The sequence below is a fragment of the Suncus etruscus genome, unplaced genomic scaffold (assembly GCF_024139225.1).
Source record: "Suncus etruscus isolate mSunEtr1 unplaced genomic scaffold, mSunEtr1.pri.cur scaffold_78_ctg1, whole genome shotgun sequence".
In the NCBI taxonomy this organism is placed as follows: Eukaryota; Metazoa; Chordata; class Mammalia; order Eulipotyphla; family Soricidae; genus Suncus; species Suncus etruscus.
Genome location: NW_026060399.1, coordinates 34655 through 45508, shown reverse-complemented (window position 1 = coordinate 45508; position 10854 = coordinate 34655). Strand labels below are relative to the sequence as shown.

General features: G+C 46.4%; 1 non-coding gene across 1 annotated transcript; it reads right to left on the bottom strand.

Annotated features, from left to right (window-relative positions):
* Positions 1-1313: 1313 nt before the first annotated feature.
* Positions 1314-1438, bottom strand: LOC126000715 (small nucleolar RNA SNORA40). Its single transcript, XR_007492849.1, has one exon. It is a non-coding gene; the product is annotated as a small nucleolar RNA SNORA40 (small nucleolar RNA).
* Between the last annotated feature and the right edge of the window lie 9416 nt (positions 1439-10854).

Here is a 10854-nt window from a genome sequence, read left to right as displayed (position 1 = left end):
GTCCGGACTGAGCCCCCACCGCCACCCCCTGTCCCGAAGGAGGCGTGAGCCAAGCCGGAGCCCCCCAGTGTTCCCTGGAGGAGGCGAGAGGACTCGACGCGAAGCCCCCAAGGCAGTTCGGACCGCGGCGCTGGATGGACGGACATCCCGGAAGGCTGCAGGCGGGGTGGGGCGCCGAGTGATCCTCGCCCTGCCTGGTCTGGGCTGTAGGACAATAAACACAGGCACTGCCAGCAAAAGAAAAAAAAAGAAAAGAAATCGCTCCTGGCAGGCTCAAAGGGGGGACCCTATGGGAAGCCAGGAATCGAACCACTGTCTGCAACGCCAACGCCTTACCTCCGCGCTATTTCTCTGGGCCCCGTTTTGGTTTTGTTTGTTTTGTTTCTGGGTCACACCTGGCACTGCTCAGGGTTGACTCCTAGCTCTACCCTCAGAAATCGCTCCTGGCAGACTTCGGGGAACCTGTGGGATGCCGGAGTTCGAACCAATGACCTTCTGCATGCAAGGCAAATGCCCCACCTCCAGGCTATCTCTCCAGCCCCCATATATCCATCTTCTAAAATCACACGGCACTGAGTTTCAGTTTGCACCTCCATGACACAAGGACCTCAAAATTCACACCCAAACTTCTGGTAACTCAATTCTATAAGACCGATTCACTCAACTTTCTCCCTTTTCGTGGGATGCTGAGTTCTGTGGTGTCTACATACATTTCTTGGGGAATTTCCAAGAACTGAATGCCATGCTGTAATATTTCTTCCTTGAGAAATTTGTCCAGATTGTTTTGGTTCTAAAACAGGAAGCATTACTGTTAGAATGAGAGAGGGTTGTTTCATCGAGTTCCTCTCTACATTTGCTTCTGCTTTTTTTTTCTTTTAATTAATTTTTTTTTGGTTTTTGGGCCACAACTGGCAGTGCTCAGGGGTTACTCCTGGCTGTCTGCTCAGAAATAGCTCCTGGCAGGCAGGGGGACCATAAGGAACACCGGGATTCGAACCAACCACCTTTGGTCCTGGATCGGCTGCTTGCAAGGCAAACGCCGCTGTGCTATCTCTCTGGGCCCCCTGCCTGTAGAAATTTTACTCAAGTTTTATGTGTTCTAATTTTTTTGTTTTTGGTTTTTGGGCCATACCCATTTGACGCTCAGGGGTTCTGCCTGGCTACGTTCTCAGAAATTGCCCCTGGCTTGTGGGGACCATATGGGACGCCGGGGGATCGAACCGTGGCCCATCTTATGCTAGCGCTCGCAAGGCAGACACCTTACCTCTAGCACCCCCTTCCTGGACCCAAGTTTTCTAATTCTTATTTTTTATTATGTTCCCTGTTATATGTACCAGAACTCATTCAGAACAATGAGTCCTGAGTTGCAAAATAGGATATGTGGGCCTGGAGAGATAGCACAGCAGTGTTTGCCTTGGAAGCAGCCGATCCAGGACCAAAGGTGGTTGGTTCGAATCCCAGTGTCCCATAGGGTCCCCCGTGCCTGCCAGGAGCTATTTTTAAGCAGACAGCCAGGAGGAACCCCTGAGCACTGCCGGGTGTGAGCCAAAAGACCAAAAAAAATGCAGTTCTCTATTGGGAGACACAGTTACAAAGATGACCACTCGACGGTAGCCAAGATTCCTTTAGGCAGACAAGAGCTGTCCAGGTTTGAGACCCATGCTGTGGAATACATTCTACCCTAGGGGATATGTCTTGTTCAATCCCTGCTCCCTGCTTCTCCACTGCCCCTCAAATGGAGCGTAAGGAAAACGAAATCGTCGTCTTATATAAGTAGAGAAGTCTCACTGGAGATGAAATTATGGAAGGAAACATTAGCTCTGGTAAGTCGGACCTTTTCTTGTGTGTATTTGATTGTGTTTTGCTTTGTAATAACTCCTGACATTCTCCACTACTTACTTTTCTGTTTCTTAGAAATAGAATGCTTGGGCCGGAGAGATACCATGGAGGTAAGGCATCTGCCTTGCATGCAGAAGGTTGATGGTTAAAATCCTGACATCCCATATGGTCCTCCGAGCCTGTCAGGAGCGATTTCTGAGTATACAGCCAGGAGTAACCCTGAGCACTGCCAGGTGTGACCCAAAAACCAAAAAAAAAAAAAAAGAAATAGAATTATTTTCTTGGGGGGGGGTTTACACCCGACATCGCTCAGGGGTTACTCCTGGATCTAGGCTCAGAAATCACTCTGGCAGGCTCAGGGGACCATATGGGTTGCCAGGATTTGAACCACCGACCTTCTGCATGCAAGGCAAACGCCTTACTTCTGTGCTATCTCTCCCGCCCCAGAAGTAGAGTTCCTCGTCCTATGCACCCTTAGCCATGTGGGCATTATTGCCGTCATCAGTGTTTTCTTCCAGACCCGTGTTTCCATGTGCCCCGTATTTGAGACATGAGGCTTCATTTGACTTCATATATTTTAGATAGGTATCCACTCATTATATGCAGCTTTTTTTGCAGCACAAAATCTCAAACTTGAGATATCAATGAGTCTGGGGGTTCACATTTTGAGCTAACAACTGAACAAGGTTGCTAAGGATGAGTGTGGTGAGTGGCAGGGAAGAGAGCTTTAACAACATGCAGATTCATAAACCCCTGTTTAGGCTCCTTGAAATACAAGGTCAGTAGAGAGAACACTTCAATAATCTGAAAGCCAATTATTTCTAGTTTCAAAAAAGCAGAAGCGGGCTCGGAGACATAGCACAGCGGCGTTTGCCTTGCAAGCAGCTGATCCAGGACCTAAGGTGGTTGGTTCGAATCCCGGTGTTCCTTATGGTCCCCCTTGCCTGCCAGGAGCTATTTCTGAGCAGACAGCCAGGAGTCACCCCTGAGCACCTCCGGGTGTGGCCAAAAAACAAAACAAAACAAAAAAAACCAAAAAAAAAAAAACTTGAGGAAAATTTATACAGGCAGCAAACAAAACAAAACAAAACAAAACAAAACACACTATTGAGAAAGGACATTATTGTTCTAGTCTGAAATGAAAATTGTAGAAAAATGCGAGACTTCTCTGTTTGAGCTTAGGAGTCAATTTATTAACAATTTGACCTAAGTGACCTCAACTAGATTTTGATTTGTTTTGTTTTTGGGTCACACCCGGCAGCTCTCAGGGGTCACTCCTGGCAGGCTCGGGGGACCACAAGGGATGCCAGGATTCGAACCACTGTCCTTCTGCATGAAAGGCAAATGCCTTACCTCCATGCTATCTCTCCGGCCCCTCAACTAGAAATTTTATATTTTATAGAATCTATGTTTAGAATTGTGTGATTTCTATTTTTGTCTGTTCACATTCTTTGAGGATGTTTTTTCCATTGTCTGATTATTTGCTTTAAGGTTCATTCCCAATCTTTTTTGTTGCATCTCATCTTCCAGCTCACTAATTCTGTCCTCAGTTTCTCTGTTAGAGAGACTTCCCAAGGAGCTTTTCATTTTATCTACTGTTTTTCAATCTTGTTTATTTCCGTTTGAAGTTATCTTATTTATATCTTCATACCCTCTTGATTCTTTATTATTTTGTTTTTGTTTTTGGGTCACACCGAGCAACGCTCAGGGATTACTCCTGGCTCTGTGCTCAGAAATCTCCCCAACAAGCTCAGGGGACTATATGGGATGCCGGGATTCAAACCACCATCTTTCTGCATGAAAGGCAAATGCCTTACCTCCATGCTATCTCTCCGGCCTCATCCTCTTGATTCTTATTTGTGATTCGTTCAGCTCAATCCATACTTTCTTTGATTTCTATGAGGATCCCCATATTTCTTCTCTGAACTCCTTTTCTGAGAGACTAAATAGATAGCACTTTTCAAGTCATCAGGGCTGCCATCTTTAATTTATTTTTTTGTTTTTTTTTGGTCACACCTGGAATGCTCAGGGGCTACTCCTGGATCTATGCTCAGAAATCACCCCTGGAAGGCTTGGGGGACCATATGGGATGCTGGGATTCGAACCACCATTCTTCTCCAATGCAAGGCAAACGCCCTACCACTGTGCCATTTGTCCGGCCCCGCCATCTTCATTTTCTATGCATGGTGTTGTCTTGCATTGTTTCCTCATTGTCACGCTTGTAGTTTTCTATTGGTTGTACTGGAGTTCATCGACTAAAGATGAGCATGGCCACGAAGCAAAGCAGAGAGGCCGAGCTCCTCTGACTCCACCATTCGTGGGCTATACAGTCTTCCTCTGCTGAAGAGCTACAAGCTTTTATTGCTGGAATGGATCTCAGCCACCAGATGCATCTGAACAAGGAAGGAGCTGAACAAAGGCCATTTAAAATGTCTTCCGAATGTCTAAGCACACAGCAGGCATCAGGCTTTACCTTTCATGAGATGATACAACTTACCTCTGCTGACGTGTACAACCTGTAATTTTTGGGGTGGTTCTCGGCTGCCAAATGGAGCCGAGCAGGTCAGGAGCTGTGCAAAATGTTTAAAATATCTCTCAAGAGGCCGGAGAGATAGCACGGAGGTAAGGAGTTTGCTTTGCAAGCAGAAGGACGGTGGTTTGAATCCCGGCATCCCATATGGTCCCTCGAGCCTGCCAGAAGCGATTTCTGAGTGCATAGCCAGGAGTAATACATGAGCGCTGCTGGGTGTGACCCAAAAACAAAAAATAAATAAGTAAATTGTCTCTCAAGAGTCCAGAGAGATAGCATAGGCTAAGGAGTTAGCCTTGGAAGCAGAAGGATGGTGGTTCGAAAATCTCGACATCCCATATGGTCCTTCAAGCCTGCCAGGAGCGATTTCTTTTTTTCTTTTCTTTTCTTTTTTTCTTTGACTTTTGGTTTTTTGGGTCACACCTGGCAGTGCTCAGGTGTTTACTCCTGGCTGTATTCTCAGAAAATCGCCCCTGGCAGGCACAGGGGACCAGAATGAGATGCCAGGATTTGAACCACCGTCCCTTCTGCATGAAAGCGCAACTCCCTTACCTCCATGCTATCCTCCAGCCCCTGCCAGGAGCGATTTCTGAGCACAGAGCCAGGAAGGAACCCCTGAGCGCTGCCAGGTGTGGACCCAAAAACCAAAAAAATAAAATAATATAAAATGTCTCTCAAATTGCATGTTATGATTCTAACATAGTAAAGACTAGAGTCTGAAGGATACAGAAAAGAAGCTATTTTTGTGTGAAGGGGCACACCGGGTGATGCTCAGGGATTTCTCCTCCTGGCTATACCCTCAGTGAAATCTGCTCCTGGCTTGGGGGATCATATGGAACGACAGGGATCGAACCATGGTCTGTACTAGGCTAGCGCTTGCCAGGGACGCCACTTATCTCTAGCGCCACCGAGCCCCAGAAAATTTTTTAGGGCCCGGAGAGATAGCACAGCAGCGTTAGCCTCCAAGCAGCTGATACAGGACCAAAGGTGGTTGGTTTGAAGCCCGGTGTCCCATATGACCCCCATGCCTGCCAGGAGCCATTTCTGAGCAGACAGCCAGGAGTAACCTCTGAGCACCGCCAGGTGTGGCCCAAATACCAAAAAAAAAAAAAGAAAGAAAGAAATTTAAAAGAAAAGTTAGATTTCCTTCACTGAATTGCCTACCCTTTCTCTGCAATGTGCTCTTTCTCTTTCCTTTTGTTTTACATTTTGTTTTTGGGCGAGACCCAATTTCTGCCTTTGAACTCCTGTGGGAATTGTGGAACCTTATATGTTCGGGGAACTAACCTAGGGCTGGCCCTGTGCGCAAGGAAAGAACCCTGACAGGTGTCCTTTCTCTCAGTAACACTGACCTCATGTTTCTACCAATAATGATCCTCACACCGAAAACCAACTCCACTATCACATACAAGTAACATTGTTCTCACAACTTGAAGCCCTTTATCTACTAGAGGATTTTCATTTAATAAAATATTACAGGATTTACATCCTAGGAGTTAAAAAAATTACTTAGGGGGCCAAATCTTGGCGATGGTTCAGGTTGTGCTCTAGGATCACCTCTAGCAGGTTTTTTTGGTTTTTGGGCCACATTTAGGCGGTGCTCAGGGATTCCTCCCGGCTGTCTGCTCAGAAATCGCTCCTGTCAGGCATGGGGGGCCATTGGGATACCGGGATTTGAACCAACCACCTTTGGTCCATGATCGAGCTGCTTGCTAGGCAAACACCGCTGAGCTTCTCTTTTGGGCCCTCCTTGCTACATTTGAGAGAATCATATGAGGAGCTGACGAGTTAAATCTAGGTTGGCTGTGTGCAAGGTGAGTATCTCTCTCGCAATAAGCAAAATATGTTTTTAAGTAACTTATATAGAAAAGTACATTAACGGGGAATGAAGAGACGGCATGAAGGTAATGCATTTGTCTTGCATGCAGAGGACAGTGGTTCAAATACTGGCAATCCATATTGTCCCCCGAGCCTGCCAGGAGCGATTTCTGAACGTACAGCCAGGAGGAACTCCTGAGAACAGCCGGGTGTGACCCCCCTGAAAAGAAAAAAGAAAAGAAAAATATATTAACAATTGTTGAACTGCCAAATATCACCCAAAGTTGAATGCATGCTGTATATATTTTTGTATGTATATGTGTGTGTGTGTGAGAGAGAGGCCCATTTTCTGTCCTTGACATTTCATGGTCCCACCTGCTGCAGTAGAAGCCACTTCCAAACACAGCGTAAAGATTGAGCAACAAGAAAACGTTTTGGGGCCATACCTATTGTTGCCCAAGTTTTACACCAGGGTCTGCATGCAGAAATTTCCGGAGACCATATTGGATGCGGGGTATTGAACCTGCATCAGATATGTACAAGAAAATGACCTATCTGCTGTGTTATCACTCCAGCCAAGCAAATGGATATTGGTCTGATGAAAAGCAAAACAAAATAACACTGAATAAGATTAGTCTTTGGGCCAGAGCAGTGGTGAAATAGTAGGGCATTTGCCTTGCATGCGGTTGCCCTAAGATGGACATTGGTTTGATCCCCCTGAGTGCATAGCCAGGAGTGACCTCTGAGCATCACTGTGTGTGGACCAAAATCAGCAACAACAAAATAAAAGGTTAATCTTAAGGCCTATATTTAACAAGACTACATAGTATTTCTTTTTGGTTTCTGGATCACACCCGGCAGTGCTCAGGGGTTACTCCTGGCTCCAGGATCAGAAATTGCTCCTGGCAGGCATGGGGGACCATATGGGGCACCGGGATTCAAACCGATGACCTCCTGCATGAAAGGCAAACGCCTTACCTCCATGCTATCTCTCCGGCCCCAACACTACATAGTATTTCTGATTATGGAATTAAACACTTTAAGTCCTAAACAAGTAAAACAGGAGACATGAGATAGATGAGGTAAGATACGGGATCCAATGTGAATCCAGGACACCGTATATGGTTGTTTTCCTGAGATATACCAGGAGTTAAAATTTAGCACAGACCAATGAATAACTCCTGAGCACCACGAGCTGCGGCCTCACTCTCCCAAATACCAGCTATTTTTTTGTTTTGTTTTTGTATTTTGAATCACAACTGGTGGCACTCAGGGGTTATTCCTGGCTCTGCTCAGAAATTGCTCCTGGTAAGCTCAGGGGAACATATGGGATGCTGGGAATCGAACCATTATCCATCCTGGTTCGATTGTGTGCAAGGCAAATGCCCTACTGTACAATAACAGACCTGGATGGGGCTGGATGTTGGTGAAATACATGGAGAGGCCTTTCTCCTCCAGCGCAGGCCACGTGCCTACAACTCTCTCCAGCCGTCGGGTCTACAGGTTCAGGAGAGCGGCGGGGAAAAGACTCACAGATGTTCAGGTTTCAGGAGACATCAGCTTTCTTCAGGCCCTGTGGCCTATCATACCCTTTCAAGCCAGATCCATTCTCAGCCCTGCATTCAACCTTGTCTCTCCTGCCAGCAGCCCTGCCTCTCTCCTGCTGAATCCTCACTCCATTCTCCAAAATCCTCTTCCTGCCCCTGAGATAATCCTCTTGATACCTCCCAAAGACCCCTCCCGGAAATTGGCAAGTCTTACTATCAGGTAAAGTTACATAGAAAGATGGGGATAGGGCCTGGAGAGATAGCACAGTGGCGTTTGCCTTGCAAGCAGCTGATCCAGGACCAAAGGTGGTTGGTTCGAATCCCGGTGTCCCATAGGGTCCCCCGTGCCTGCCAGGAGCTATTTCTGAGCAGACAGCCAGGAGTAACCCCTGAGCACCGCCGGGTGTGGCCCAAAAACAAAAACAAAAAAAAATAAAAGAAAGATGGGGATGGAGTGACAGGTACCACTCTTCTATCTCTCCAACCCAGAAGGTATGCACTTTCTTAGCTTCATTCATTACACGATGTCTTCTGGGGCTATCATTATTCTTAGCTGAGTTCAAGCACACAAAACTTTGATTTTGGTTTTTGGGTCACACCCGGCAGCTCTCAGGGGTTACTGCTGGTTCTATGTTCAGAAATCGCTCCTGGCAGGCTCGGGGGACCATAGGAGATGCCGGGATTCGACCACCATCCTTCTGCATGCAAGGCAAACAGCCTACTTTCATGTGAAGCACACAAATTAAGGTTGTGATGGCAAACAATCTCTGCAGTAGGCACACAGGCTTACCCAGAGGCCATTTCCTGGTCAAAGCACTAAGGTATCTCATTAGTAGTTATTGCTTTATATGCATATCCTGCCCTCTGGTGGTGCTCACACACTGAGCCACAGTGTATTTGTAGTTATGGGTCTTAAAAACAAAAGGCTCGAAGCCAGAGAGATAATATAAAGGTACAGCGTTTGCCTTGCATGCAGAAGGACGGTGGTTGGAATCCCGGCATTCCATATCGTCCCCTAAGCCTTCCAGGAGCAATTTCTTCCTTCCTTCCTTCCTTCCTTCCTTCCTTCCTTCCTTCCTTCCTTCCTTCCTTCCTTCCTTCCTTCCTTCCGTCCTCCCTCCCTCCCTCCCTCCCTTCCTTCCTTCCTTCCTCCCCTCCTTCCTTTCTTCCTTCCCTCCTTCCTTTCTCTCTTCCTTCCTTCCTTCCTCCTTCCTTCCTTCCTTCCTTCCTTCTTTCCCTCCTTCCTTCCCTTCCTCCTTCCCTTCCTTCCTTCCTTCCTTCCTTCCTTCCTTCCTTCTTTCTCTCTCTCTTCCTTCTTTCTCTCTCTCTTTTATCTTTCTTTCTTTCTTTCTTTCTTTCTTTCTTTCTTTCTTTCTTTCTTTCTTTCTTTCTTTTCCTTCTTTCTCTCTTTCTTTCTTTCTTTCTTTCTTTCTTTCTTTCTTTCTTTCTTTCTTTCTTTCTTTCTTTCTTTCTTTCTTTCTTTCTTTTTGGTTTTTGTACCACACCTGGCAGTGCTCAGGGGTTACTCCTGGCTGTCTACTCAAAAATAGCTCCTGGCAGGCACGGGGGGACCCTATGGGACACTGGGATTCGAACCAACCACCTTAGGTCCTGGATCGGCTGCTTTCAAGGCAAACGCCACTGTGCTATCTCTCCGGGCCCCCAGGAGCGATTTCTGAGCATAGATGCAAGAGTAACCCCTGAGCGCTGCTGGGTGTGATCCCAAAACCAAAACCAAAAAAAAAAAAGGGTTTGGGGCCAAAGAAATAGCATGGAAGTAAGAAATTTCCCTTGTTTGCAGAAGAACAGTGGTTCGAATCCACTCATCCAATATGGTCCCCCGAGCTTGCCAGGAGCTATCTCTGAACATACAGCCAGGAGTAACCCCTGAGTGCTGCCAGGTGTGACCCAAAAAAAAAAACAAAAAAAGGCGGGGATTTTAAAACATTTTAAACTCATGCCAGAGTATTAATATGTCAATCCTGGACATGATTCCTGGCACTCGATAGTACTGCCAGGAGTAATTCCTGAGTCCAGAGCTGGAGTAACCCCTGATCTCTCCCGGGAGTGGCAGCCAAACACACCTCCACAAATTAAAATATAAAAACAAGAGAAATGGGGATTGCAAAAGCCCAGTTTTGATCCCTGAAATGCCTTATGATCCCAGGAGTGATCCTTGGGTGCAGAACCAAAAATGTGATGAATATTTCCTATTAGGAACCCAAAATAAAAACAAAAAAGCAAACAATACCAAGACTGACAGGATCGTGACTTATGAAATCGGAACTATCGGTACAAATCTATGGCCATCAGCTTTCAAGGCAGGTAATGAAAATTCTCTCTGCTGTTCCTCCAGGCTCCTAAATGTTTTCAAAGATTTTAGGTACCAAAACGAGTGATGCTCAGTGGACCAAGGGACCACTCCTAGCAATGTTGGATGTGAAGCATGAAATGCCAGAGATTTATTTAGGACCTCGCACTGCAATGTGCTCTCCATGATCAATCTATTCTATCTTTTTGTGTCTGTTTGTTTTGTTTTGGGGTCACACCTGGCAATGCTCAGGGGTTACTCCTGGCTCTATGCACAGAAATCGCTCCTGGCAGGCACAGGGGACCATATGGGATGCTGGGATTCCAACCACCATTCTTCTGCATACAAGGAAAACGCCCTAACTCCATGCTATTTCTTTGAGTTCTTTGAACATCTTCCATATTGCAACTCTAAACTCCTTATCTGAAAGTCTGACTAGTTGGTTGGTTATGTTCAAGTCATCAGAGTTGTCATCTTCATTCTCTATGTCTGGAACTGGCCTGCGTTGTTTCCCCATTGTCACACTTGTATTGTGGGTTTTTCTACATGTTGTGGTTGTATTCATTGGCTAAATGATGTGCTCAGTCAGGAAGCAAAGCGGAGTGGCCGTACTCCTCTGTCTCCACCCTCTCTGGGCTTGTAAACTCACCTCCAGGGAAGGCTTCAGGGAAGGCGAGCTGTCCTCAGATGAGCCACACAGAGGATGAAATCAGGCCGAAAATGGAGCACAGCACAGAAGACAGGCAGATAGGGGTGCTGGCATCTGAGTTCCAGCAGAGTTCAGCCTCCAGCACAGTTCTTAGTGTGAT